Here is a 13,884-nt window from a genome sequence, read left to right as displayed (position 1 = left end):
GGGGGGAGAGAGACAAAGGATACACTGGGTCAATGGCTGCACCAACACTACTGTTGGCGGACACAGCACCCTCACACACAGGGAACAGGCCTACACACTTTGCATTGCACCACCAGTGATATTGCTAGCCACCAAGGCATAAGGAGTGGCACAAACTGCCAACTGCAGCACTCCTGGGACCCACGCAGCCCTGACCAGTAGTGGATGCTTACAGGCTAGGTAGGCAGGATTATCCTTTCAGAACCCTAGCCACCAGAGGTCCTACGCTGCTATCTGACATAGGCCTGGCCTGGGGTACCCACTAACACACATCCACCACCAAGATACCACCCCACCAGGCGTAAGTTGTAATGATAGCCACTGTACTCACCCCCTTGTGGCTGCTGTGATGCCCTCAAGCACCCATCCAGCTCAGGATAGGCCACTGCCAGGATGTGAGCCATCAGGGGGCAGGGTTCGAAGGGCACCCCTTCCTCGTTGGGAGGCCATCACCAGCTGGGCCTCCGCCGTCTTCCATGCCCAGCGTCTCAGGTCCTCCCCCTCGTTTGCAACAGTGGGTGCTTTGTCTGCCATAGACCCCCAAGGACCGCACCTCATTGGTGATGGCATGCCATATACCCTGCTTTTGATGGGCGCTGACCTGCAGAGACAATACATACAGGAAAACACCATTAGACAAACAGTCCAGCCAGTTACACATATAGCCCACCATACCCGTTTCTATCACCATTGGCACACACATAGCCCAGCACACAACAGGTACACCGCAAAGAGGACATCCACCCACCCCCCTTACCTGAGGCCTTCACACACACAACTCCATGCATTCATGCCACATGCATCATGCCCACAGTGTACTCATTTGTTGGTCTGGAGGCCCATACAGCAGTCTGTACTGGGGTAGGACTCCATCAACCAGTCTCTTGAACTCCTCCGAAGTGAAGGCTGGGGCCCTTTTCCCAGTCACACAGGTCATGGTAGGTTCCAGACATAGGTCACAGCAGCACATGCAGTGTAGGTCCTCTCCTATGGAAGGTCAGGTGGCAAGTGAGGAATGAGATAGAAAATGGCAGTCACGTCTACGGCGGTGCATACCGTCACCTCAGGCATAGATCACCATTGGCCACTGTATCTCATAGGGCCCAATATTAACCAATGAGGAATTGCACAGCGGTTTCCGACTGCCTCCAGCCACGGCGCACAACGTCAGTGGAATTACCTCACTTCCACCTGTCCATCCACACAGGACAGGCAGAAGCCATTTCAGCGGGGGCAGCACCATGAATTCATGCTGCGTCACAGGAGAAATAGGCACATACTGCACAATTCACACTGACCCATTACAAGTTTACAGAATGCAAACTCCTGTTGTGTCTCAAATGTTCAGTTTGTGACAGCCTCCTCACTCTTGTGTCCCTTAGATACCTACCACTGCGGATGAATAGGACATGGAGACATACCACTGGTGGACTTGGCTACACTGGAGGACAGGCGCATTATACTCACCTATAGACTGGACAGGGCCACAGTCACAGAGATGTGTGCCCAATTGGAGCCTGACCTGATATCTGATATCCATCACCCCACTGGGATCCCTCTCTTTTGCAAGTGCTATGTGTACTCCATTTCCTGGCAACTGGTTCTTTCCAAGTGACAGTGGGCTTGGCGGCAGGAATGTCACAGCCAATGTTCCCAATAGTGCTGACAAGAGTGCTGTCTGTCCTGATAAAACACATGAGCAATTACATTGTTTTCCCCCATGTTGAGGATTTTTCCACAGTGAAGCTGAGTTTTATGCAATGGGACATATCCCCAACATAATAGGGGCGATTGATGTTACACATATTGCATTTGTTCCCCCTCCGCCAGAATGAACAGGTGTTCAGGAATCGTAAGAGTTTACACTCCTTGAATGTTCAGATGGTGTGCTTGGCGGACCAGTACATCTCCCACGTCAATGCCAAGGCACATATTATATACTTTTTTTGCGACGCATTTGCATAATCTTTTGACACTAATGCCGCGCAAAAAAAGGATAAATATGGACCTAAGTATCCTGGGTCCATGCATGATGCCTTTGTCCTGAGGAATAGCAGCATCCCAAATGTGATGGCCCAACTACAGATGCACAGGGTGTGGCTAATAGGTGAGCCTTGGTCCCCACCCAGTGTATGTTAGTGTATGCCTGTAGTGTTGGCCATATAGGATAGTGTGTGGCTAAATGTTGTCCTTCAATATTTGCAGGTGACTCTGGTTACCCAAACCTATCATGGCTGCTGATCCCTGTGAGGAATGCCAGGACAAGGGCAGAAGAACGTTATAATGAGGCACATGGGCGAACCAGAAGGATAATTGAAAGGGCCTTTGGCCTCCTGAAGGCCAGGTTCCGGTGCCTCCATCTAACAGGTGGATCCCTGTGCTACTCACCCAAGAAGGTCTTCCAGGTAATGGTGGCATGCTGCATGTTGCACAACCTGGCCCTCAGACGCCATGTCCCTTTTCTGCAGGAGGAGGAGACTGGAGATGCCCCTGTGGCAGCAGTAGACTCTGTGGACAGTGAGGATGAGGAGGCGGAGGATGACGATGAGGACAACAGAACATCAGTTATACAACAGTACTTCCAATGACACACAGGTAGGACAGTGTATCTTTACATTACAATGACTTTGGTTGTAATCTGTGTGGCAATGGCATGCTGATAATTCCCACTTCTATGCCCACTTACTATTCCCTCTGGCAATTCCTTTTGCAGATGTTGGTGATTTGACAGATACTCATGGTATGATCACTGCAGCCAGCTACAGGTCATAAATCTATGCTCATTGTATGTACAGTTAATTAGCAATGTTTGTACCTTTCTCAAAGAATACATTTTTGATATACATGACATACTCAAAATAGATTTTTGTCAAAGGGTGTTTATTGAAGTGCTAATATTTAGGGGGAAAGTGCAATGGGATGGAGTGATGATGGGGCATAGGAAGGAGAGCAATGGCAGTTCAAGGTGGTCAGGGTGACTGAGTGGGACACAATGGTGACAATCAGCAGAGTCTCATTTACTGGGGGGGTGTCTTGGCAAGTGACTCTGGCTTCTGTTCGGATCGCAGGGAATGTTTGCGGGGTAGTTCACCTTCTGCAGGGGGAGGGGTGCTGGTGGGCAGTGAGTCCTGTGGCGGGCCTCCTGGCCACTAGCAGCGGTGGAAGTTGAAGGCTGTTAAGATGTCTGGCTAGGGGCAGGGGCCCGCTGGTGTGAGACTGCCTCCCTCATAATGTTGGCCATATCTACCAACACCCCTGCTATGGAGATCAGGGTGTTGTTGATGGCCTGCAAGTCCTCCTTGATCCCCTGGTACTGTCTCTCCCGCAGCCACCTGTTCTCCTGAACGTTGTACAGGATCTGGCCCATCATGTCATGGGGATGTTGATCACCCAGGATCTTGGAGAGTGCCTCATGGAGAGTCGGTTCCCTGGGCCTGTCCTCCCCCTGAAGCACAGCACTCCTCCCAGTTTCCCTGTTGGCCTGTGTCTCTGTCCCCTGAACCTTGTGCCCACTGCCACTGACCCCAGGTCCCTGATTGTCTTATGTGCGAGGTGTGGCCTGTCGTCCCTGTAGAGGTGGACACACTGCTGATTGACGTGCTCAGGGGACAGATGTGTGGGTACTCTGGGTGGGTGCTGTGGTGGTGTTTCCAGATGGGCAAGGCTCGGTGGTGGTGTGTGACTGGGCTGGGGTAACTGGCTGTCCAGTGGTCCCTGATGGGCCAGGTAGCTTGTCCAGATCCTGAAGACCAGAGTTACTGTCATCAATGTGGGCCTCTTCAGTTGGAGGACTGGATAGTGCCGGCACCTCCTTTCCGGTGACATTGGCTGGGGTACCTGTGGGGATGTAAATTATGTGTTATGGTTTATGTGTATGACATATTGTACATCCCTGGCTTCCCCTCTATGGATGGATTTGTCCTGCCAGTTTTCACTTGTGTATGTTAGTGTATGGTGGGATTTTTAGTTCTCTATGGTTTGCATGCTTTAGCGATGAGTGTCCATGCAGGGCTGTGAGGGGTGTCCATGCATCAGTACAGAATGCAGGGCATGGTATTGGGATTATTGAGATGTGATGGTGGAGTGTGTGGGATGTAGTGGAGTGATGGGAGTGAGGGTGAGGGTATGTGATTGCATGCAGGTAGGGGGTTTATAGGAGTTGAGAGTTGACTTACCAGAGTCTAGTCCTCCTCCCACTCCGGCCAGGCTCTCAGGATGACAAATTGCCAAGACTTTCTCCTCCCATGGTGTGAGTTTGGGGGTGAGGAGGTGGGGAGGTGGAGGTCTACCACCAGTCCTCTGGATAGCGAACTGGTGTCTTGCTGCAATGGAACGTACCTTCCCCCGTAGGTCATTCCACCTCTTCCTGATGTCATCCCTAGTTCTGGGGTGCTGTCCTACGGCATTGACCCTGTCCCCGATTCTCCGTCAAAGCTCCATCTTCCTGGCTATTGATATCTGCTGCACCTGTGCTCCAAACAGCTGTGGCTCTACCCTGCCAATTTCCTCCACTTTGACCCTTAGCTCCTCCTCTGTGAACCAGGGGTGTTTTTGTGGTGCCCTGGGTGTTATGTGAGGTGTGTTGGTGAGGGTCTGTTAGGTAATGTGTTGGGGTGTGTGATGTGGGGTGCGTGAGTGGTGTATAGGTGTGAGTAGTGTGTGGCTCTAGTTGTGTCAGTGGTCTTGGTGTCTCTCTGTTGGCAATGCTTTGTAATCATAAAGGGTTGTGGGTAATGTGTGTGTGAGTTTTATAGTGGTGTGGGTGTGGTATGTGTGTGGGTGTCAGGTGTGTGTTGCTTGAATTGGCCAATGTGGTGTTGTTTTGTATGTGGGTGTCCATTGTGAGCGTGGCGGTATGCACCGCCAGTGGTTTACTGCCATTGAATGTCCCCTGTGGTGATTCGTGGGTCATAATGTGATGGGTGTTGTTCTGTTGGGGTAACAATGTGGGTTTTTATACTGCCACTTTATCACTGACCTTTGGACTGGTGGATTTGTGTATGTGGCAGTATTCTTTCGTATTTGTGTGTGTGTGTCATAATATGGCGAACGGATATCCGCTGCCGCCGTGGTAAGTTGGTGGCTGTCAGTGTGGCGCTAAGAGGGATTTACTGCCATTGTCATAATGAGAGCCTGAATCTCTAGTCTAAATGAATGTACACTAAAATGGCTTCTCACTATCTCACTCCACGGTCAAACCATTAGTACTATTGGTACTTAGATTAACATAATGCATAGATTGTCACGTATTGATGATCACTGTGACATTTTAGACAGTAATAGGTTCCTGCTACAACACACTTGAATACGTCAAACTCCAATCTGTCCCAGTCTAATTCAAAACAATCTGCCCAACTCCAGACTGACCCACCCCATTCTGCCCCACTCCAATCCAAAACAGTATGCCCCATTCCAATCTGCCCCTATTAGACTTGGCATCCTTGGTGTGCCCTCCTCTAACTTTTTGCCTCTGCTTCCAAGGTTGTTTCTGTGTGCTGGACTCTGTTTTTGCTGTTTTGCTTGCTCCGGAGACTTTACCACTGCTGACCATTGCTAGAGTGTAAGTGTGCCCTGTATAAATTATATGTGTAAATTGGCTTATACATGATTGGCATATTTGGTTTACTAGTACGTCCTTAATAAAATGCACTAGAGGTGCCCAGGGCTTGTAAATCAAATGCTACTAATGGGCCTGCAGCACTGGTTGTGCCGCCTGCAGTAGTAGCCCTGTAAGCATGGCTCCGACCTGCCACTGCAGTGTCTGTGTGTGCAGTTTTAAACTGCCAATTCAACTTGGCAAGTGTACTCACTTGACAGGCCTACTCCTTCCCTTTTTCTACATGTAAGGCACCCCTAAGGTACGCCCTAGGCAGCCCCATTTGCAGGGTGCAGTGTAAGTTAAAGGTGGGATATGTACTGATGTGTTTTACATGTCCTAACAGTGAAATTCTGCTAAAATCAGACTTCACTGTTGCAGACCTATCTCTCTCACAGGTTTACATGGGGGCTGCCTTTAAATAACTTTAAAGTGTAGATTCCCTTTGGGAGCAGATAGAAATAAGGAGTTTGGGGTCTCTGAACTCACCATTTAAAAATATATCTTTTAGTGAAGTTGGTTTTTAGATTGTTAGTTTGACAATGCCACTTTTAGAAAGTAGGCATTTTCTTGCTTAAACTATTCTGTGACTCTCCCTGTTTTTGGATTTTCTGTCTCGGCCAGTTTGACAGTTGGGCTGTTTGTGAATCTCCTCTGGACACTGACTCAAAGGAAGCTGGGGTGTAGCCTGCATATCCTGATGAACCATTTGGGCTGGAGGGGGGAGTGGTCACTTACACCTGAATGGGCTGTGCCTGCCCTCACACAATGCAGTTTCCATCCCCCTGGTGTGTGTCTGGGGCCTGGCCTGGGCAAGGCAGGATCTTGTAAACAACAGAGACTTTTCTTTGAAGTAGGCCTACTTCAAAGGCAGAAAGGGGTATAAGTATTGGACCCAAAATCCCTGAAAATCAGATTATTTCTGGAACCAAGAGGAACCTCTGCCAAGGAGAAGAGCTGGAGAGCTGGAGGATGAGTACTGCCCATTTGCCTATGACTGTGCTTTACTGGGTTGGCCTGCAGAAGCTGCTTCTGCCTAAAAGAGGACAAAGACTGACTTTTGTGTGACTTCCCACTGGTGAAGAATCTCCAAGGGCTTGAACTGAGCTTGCCTCCTGTTGTTGAAGTCTAAGGGACATCAAAGGCATCTCTCTGCCAGCACCTGTACTCTCTACTGAGAATCCTGCCCTGCCGAGTGGTGTCCTAACCTGTCTCTGGGCCCTTGAATGGTGAAGCTGGTGGAAAAGGACAGAAATCCAGGCACAGACCACCATGGGGGTAAACTTTTGACTCACCATCTGCAACAACGCTGATAAATGACACTCTGCTAGCCTCGCGGCTAAAATTGACACTCCACCTGCTTTGTGGCTAAGAGAAAGGACACGCAAAACCCACTAGCAGCTGCTGATAACGACGCAAGCCCCACACAGCACGGTTTCCTGACACCGTGCGACCGGATTCCAACGTAACATCAGTGGGTGTGAAAAATCAACGCAAAGCCTCCCCGTCTCGGAATCAAGGAACAACACACGGTCTCGCTTGTGAGTGAGAAATTGATTAATCGCTGGCCTTTTTCAAAGCACTCTCGCCCGTGCAGCTTTATTTTTTACGCTAACCAGATACTTTTTTGAACAACAGCATTCTCACTGTTCAGTGGCTTAGTGCATGATGCTTACATTTTGAGGAATAGCAGAGCATCCCTTATGTGATGGGGCAACTCCAGAGGCACCGTGTGTGGTTAATAGGTGAAGCCAAGGTCCCAATACAGTTGACATAGGTGTCTGGGTATGGGTTTGTCCATAAGGGTTAGTGTGTGTCTAACAGTTGTTGATTGACATTTTCAGGTGACTATGGTTACCCCAACCTGTCATGGCTACTGACCCCAGTGAGGAATCCCAGGACAAGGGCAGAGGAACGCTACAATGAGGCACATGGGCGAAGTAGGAGGATTATAGAACGCACCTTCGGCCTCCTTAAGGCCAGATTCCGGTGCCTCCATCTGACAGGTGGATCCCTATACTACTCACCGAAGAAGGTGTGCCAGATCATCGTTGCCTGCTGTATGCTGCACAACCTGGCTTTGCGACAGCAGGTGCCTTTTCTGCAGGAGGATGGGCCTGATGGTGGTCTTGTGGCAGCTGTGGAGCCTGTGGACAGTGAAGAAGAGGAGGCAGAAGAAGATGTAGACAACCAAAACAACATCATCATGCAATACTTCCAGTGAGACACAGGTAAGAAGATGTAACTACTTCCCACATCTCATACTATTGTTGGATCTAGCATAAGTCTGTCATTTTCACTCAGTGTATGGACACTGACTTGTCACTTTGACTTTCCATTTCACAGATCTGTCTCCCACTTTGTGCCCTCTGCTATGCTTACTGCTGGCCTACAGCTGTGTTACATTGGTATGTGAAAAAGTACATTGACATTGCTATATTCCATAGATATTGCAATTTCACATTTGTGAAAGCACAGACTGACTCCAGATTGTTTTGTGATTGAAGTGTGTTTATTTCTGTGCAAATAAGTGAAGGGGGTTGTAAAATGGGCTGGGGTGATGGTGGAGGAATGTCCATGGCAGAGTCCAGTCTATTTGTTTCACAGGTGCGTTGTCTAAAGGGGCATAGGAAGTGGAGCAATGGTAGCTTAAGGTGGACAGGGTTACAAAGTGGGACAGAAGGATGACATTCAGGGGGGGTCTTCTTTCCTGGCGGGGGTCTTGTCAGTGTTCTCTGACTCGTTCCTGGCTCTCAGGGACTATTTGTGGGGTGGTTCTCCATCTGCAGGGGGTGGGGTGCTGGTGGCCTTTTGGTCCTGTGGCGGAGGTGGAGGGCTTTTCATCGTCCAGGCTAGCTAGTGTCAGGGGCCCTTTGGTGTGCCACTGTGTCTCTCATGGTGTTGACAAGGTCTGCCAGCACCCCTGCAATGATGACCAGGGTGGTGTTGATGGACTTCAAGTCCTCCCTGATCCCCAGGTAAGGTTCCTCCTGCAGCCGCTGGGTCTCCTGAAACTTGGCCAGTACCGTGCCCATGGTCTCTTGGGAATGGTGGTAAGCTCCCATGATGTTGGAGAGTGCCTCGTGGAGTGTGGCAGAGACCCACTGGTGTGAGACTGCCTCCCTCATAATGTTGGCCATGTCTGCAAGCACCCTTGCAATGGAGATCAGGATATTGTTGATGGCCTGCAAGTCCTCCCTGATCCCCTGGTACTGTCCCTCCTGTAACCGCCTGAACTCCTGCACATTGTCCAGGATCTGGCCCAGCGTGTCCTTGGGAATGTTGATAAGCTCCCAGAATCTCTGTGAGAGCCTCCTGGAGAGTCAGTTCCCTGGGCCTGTCCTCCCCGTGTCGCTCAGCAGTCCTCCCAGCTTCCCTGTTATCCTGTGCCTCTGTCCCCTGAACCTTGTGCCCACTGCCCCCAGGTCCCTGATCGTCCTGTGTTAGTGGGGTTGCCTGGGATCCATGTAGTGGTGGACACACTGCTAATTGACGTGTCCTGGGGACAGAGGGATGGGCCTGCTGGGTGGGTGCTGTGGTGGTGTTTCTTGAGGGGGGAGGTTCAGTGGTGGTTTGTGACTGTGCCAGGGGAACCGACTGTCCCGAGGTCCCTGATGGGCCGGGTTGGTCATCTGGATCTAGGCGTGCAGAGCTGCTGTTGTCACTGTGGGCCTCTTGTGATGGGGGGACTGGATATGTCTGGAACCTCCCGTACGGGGACGTTGGGTATGGGTCCTGTTGGGGTGTAAATGCATAGTTATTGTATCTGTGTGTGCCATCTTGTGCAATGGGTGAGTGACCCACTACTCCTGTGCTAGCATTATTGCCATGGCCCTTGTGTGATTGGTGATTTTGGGGCATGAGTGAGCCTCTCTACTGGACATGCTTTGGTGATGGGTGTCCATGCATTAGTGTTACATGCAGGGCTTGGTTTTGGGGTATGTGGGTTGTGTTAATGGGGTATCTGTGGGTTGTTGGGGTGATGGATGTGAGGGTAAGGGTGGTGGTATGTAATGGCATGCAGGTGGGGTGGGGGGGATAAAGTAGGTAAGATTTGACTTACCAGAGTCCAGTCCTCCTGCTACTCCTGCAAGGCCCTCAGGATGCATTATTGCCAAGACTTGCTCGTCCAATATTGGTAGTTGTGGGGGAGGAGGCGGGGGTCCACCACCAGTCCTCTGTACAGCAATCTGGTGTCTGGATAGTCTGGATACCACAGAACGTACTTTCCCCCGTAGGTCGTCCACTTCTTCCTGATGTCATCCTGTGTTTTTGGATGCTGTCCCACTGCGTTAACCCTGTCGACAATTCTGCGCCATAGCTCCATCTTCCTTGCAATGGATGTCTGCTGCACCTGTGATCCGAATAGCTGTGGCTCTACCCGGACGATTTCCTCCACCATGACCCTGAGCTCCTCCTCAGAGAACCTGGGGTGTCATTGAGGTGCCATGATGTGGTGTGGGTGATGTGTGAGGTGGTGTCGGTTGTGATGTGTGAGGGGATATGTTGGTGTGTGTTGTATGAGGTGCGTGGATGTTGTGTAAGTGATGGTGTTGTGTGTCTGTGGATGCTGATGTTGTTTTAGGTAGTCTCTCTCTCTGGCCTTCTTTCAAATTTTTGGTTGTAAGGGTTTGTGGGTGATGTCGGTGTGTGCTTTATATTGGATTTGGTGTGTGGGTGTGGTGTGTGTATGTGTATCAGGTGTGTGTATTTCGATGTGTCCAATGTGGTTGTGTTTTGTAAGTGTGTGTGTATTTTGAGCGGGGTGGTTGTACCGCCAATGGTTTACCGTGATTGAATAACCACTGCGTTGATTCATGGGTCATGATAGTGTGGGCGTATTCCTGTTGGCGTGACGGTGAAGGTTTTGGTATAGCTAGTTTATCACTGACCTTTGGTGTGGCGGACTTCTGTTGGTGTCTGTATTGTGGCGTATTACGGGATGTGGGTTGTAATACCTGTAGCGGAATTCCACAGCCACACCGGTATGTTGGCGGTCTTCTGCACAGCAGAAAGTGGGATTTACCGCCAGGGTTGTAATGTGGGCCTGAATCTCTTATTCTTTTTAAAATTCTTATCTTGACTTGTGGATGTTGGATTTTTGTTGTTCTGGTCTTGTATAATTTAAATAAATATTACCTACTTTTCCAAACTGGTGTGGTGTCTATTTTGCTGTGTTACACTGTATTACTATGTGTATTGGTTCAAATACTTTCCACATTGCTTCTGAAGTTAAGCCTGCCTGCTAGTGCCAAGCTACCAAGGGGGTGAGCGGGGCTTAACTGAGGGTGATTTTCCTTTACCCTGACTAGAGTGAGGGTCCTTGCTTGGACAGGGGGTAACCTGACTGCCAACCAAAGACCCCATTTCTAACAGCCCCACTCCAATCTGGTCCACTCCAGACCTAAACAATATGTCCACTTCAATCCAGTCTTCCCCATTCCCATCCAATCGACCCCCACATCAACCCAATCCCCCCACTCTCAACTAATTCACCCCAATCAAATCCACTCCAGTCCAATCCACCCTTATACAATCTGCCCCACTCCATTCCAAAACAATTTGCACTGCTCCAGTCTGCCCTACTCCAATCCAAAACAATCTGACCCACTCTAATCTGCCACACTCCAATCCAATCCACTCCAATCCAAAACAATCTGTCCCACTCCAATTCATAACAATTTCCCCAACTCCCATTTACCCCACTTTAATCCAAAACAACCTGCCCCACTCCAACAATTTGAATCTGCCCCATTCCAATCTGCCCCACTTTAATCAAAAACAATTTGCCCCACTCCAACTTACCCCACTCTAACCTTCCCCACAGCAACCTGCCCTACTCCAATCCCAAACCACCCACTCCAATCCAAAATAATGTGCCCCATTCCAATCCAGTCAACCTCACCACCATATCAAACCACCCACTCCAACCCAATTTATCCCACTCCAATCCGCAACAATCCACTCCACTACAATCCACTCCACACCACACCAATCCAATCCACCCCCAACAACCAATCCAACCCAATCCAGTCCAATCCGATCTACCCTTCTCCAATACATTCTTCATCACCCCAATCCAGTCCACCCCACCCCAGTCCAATTCATCCCACTCCAGAACAATCCACATCACTCCATTCCAATCCACCCCACTCCACTCCAGTCCACCCACTCCAATCCAACCCACACCACTTTAATCTATCCCACCTCACTCCATCCAACCCACCCCACTAAAATCCAATCTAATCCAATCCTCCCACTCCAAACCACCCCAGTTCAATCCTGTCCACTGCTACCCAAACCACCTCCCTTCAATCCAGTCCACCCACACTACCCCAATTGATCACACTCCAATACAATCCACTTTAAACCATCCTACACCAGTCCAATCTACACCACTCCAAACCACCTTAATCTGCCCTGCCCCAATCCAGTCCACTGCTCTCCAGTCAATCCACCCACACCAATCCAGTCCATACCACACCAATCCAATCTACCCCACTCTAGTCCAATCCACTTCAATCCAACCTATTCCAATCCAATCCACCCCAATCAACCCATCACCACAATCCACACCACTCCAATCCACCCACCCCACTCCAATCCAACCTACTCTACTCTACCCCAATCCAATCCACCCCACCCATCCCAGTTCAGTTCACTGCACTCAAATTCATCCCGCATACCCCACTTCAATCCAATCCACCCCATTTAAATCTACCCCAGTCTAATCCACACCAATCCAATCCACTCCACTCCAATCCACCCCACTATAATCCATCTGTAGGAAAGTACCATCTTGCCTGGCATGTTACCCCCATATTTCACTGTATATATGTTGTTTTAGTTGTATGTGTCACTGGGACCCTGCCAGCCAGGGCCCTAGTGCTCATAAGTGTGCCCTGTATTTTTTCCCTGTGTGATGACTAACTGTCTCACTGAGGCTCTGCTAACCAGAACCTCAGTGGTTATGCTCTCTCATTACTTTCTAAATTGTCACTAACAGGCTAGTGACCAATTTCACCAATTTACATTGGCATACTGGAACACCCTTATAATTCCCTAGTATATGGTACTGAGGTACCCAGGGTATTGGGGTTCCAGGAGATCCCTATGGGCTGCAGCATTTCTTTTGCCACCCATAGGGAGCGCTGACAATTCTTACACAGGCCTGCCACTGCAGCCTGAGTGAAATAACATCCACGTTATTTCACAGCCATTTACCACTGCACTTAAGTAACTTATAAGTCACCTATATGTCTAACCTTTACCTGGTAAAGGTTGGGTGCTAAGTTACTTAGTGTGTGGGCACCCTGGCACTAGCCAAGGTGCCCCCACATCATTCAGGGCAAATTCCCCGGACTTTGTGAGTGCGGGGACACCATTACACGCGTGCACTATACATAGGTCACTACCTATGTATAGCGTCACAATGGTATCTCCGAACATGGCCATGTAACATGTCTAAGATCATGGAATTGTCACCCCAATGTCATTCTGGCATTGGGGAGACAATTCCATGATCCCCCGAGTCTCTAGCACAGACCCGTGTACTGCCAAACTGCCTTTCCCGGGGTTTCATTGCAGCTGCTGCTGCTGCCAACCCCTCAGACAGGTTTCTGCCCTCCTGGGGTCCAGCCAGGCTTGGCCCAGGAAGGCAGAACAAAGGACTTCCTCAGAGAGAGGGTGTTACACCCTCTCCCTTTGGAAAAAGGTGTCAGGGCTGGGGAGGAGTAGCCTCCCCCAGCCCCTGGAAATGCTTTGATGGGCACAGATGGTGCCCATCTCTGCATAAGCCAGTCTACACCGGTTCAGGGATCCCGCAGCCCTGCTCTGGCGCGAAACTGGACAAAGGAAAGGGGAGTGACCACTCCCCTGACCTGCACCTCCCAGGGGAGGTGCCCAGAGCTCCTCCAGTGTGCTCCAGACCTCTGCCATCTTGGAAACAGAGGTGCTGCTGGCACACTGGACAGCTCTGAGTGGCCAGTGCCAGCGGGTGACATCAGAGACTCCTCCTGATAGGCTCTTACCTGTGTTGCTAGCCTATCCTCCTTCCTAGGTAGCCAAACCTCCTTTTCTGGCTATTTAGGGTCTCTGCTTTGGGGAATTCTTTAGATAACGAATGCAAGAGTTCATCAGAGTTCCTCTGCATCTCTCTCTTCACCTTCTGCCAAGGAATCGACCGCTGACTGCTCAGGACGCCTGCAAAACCGCAACAAAGTAGCAAAGACGACTACTGCAATCTTGTA

Source organism: Pleurodeles waltl, chromosome 7 (genome assembly GCF_031143425.1).
Source record: "Pleurodeles waltl isolate 20211129_DDA chromosome 7, aPleWal1.hap1.20221129, whole genome shotgun sequence".
Lineage (NCBI taxonomy): Eukaryota > Metazoa > Chordata > Amphibia > Caudata > Salamandridae > Pleurodeles > Pleurodeles waltl.
The sequence above is the reverse complement of the archived record's forward strand: the minus strand, read 5'-3'. Positions refer to the sequence as shown.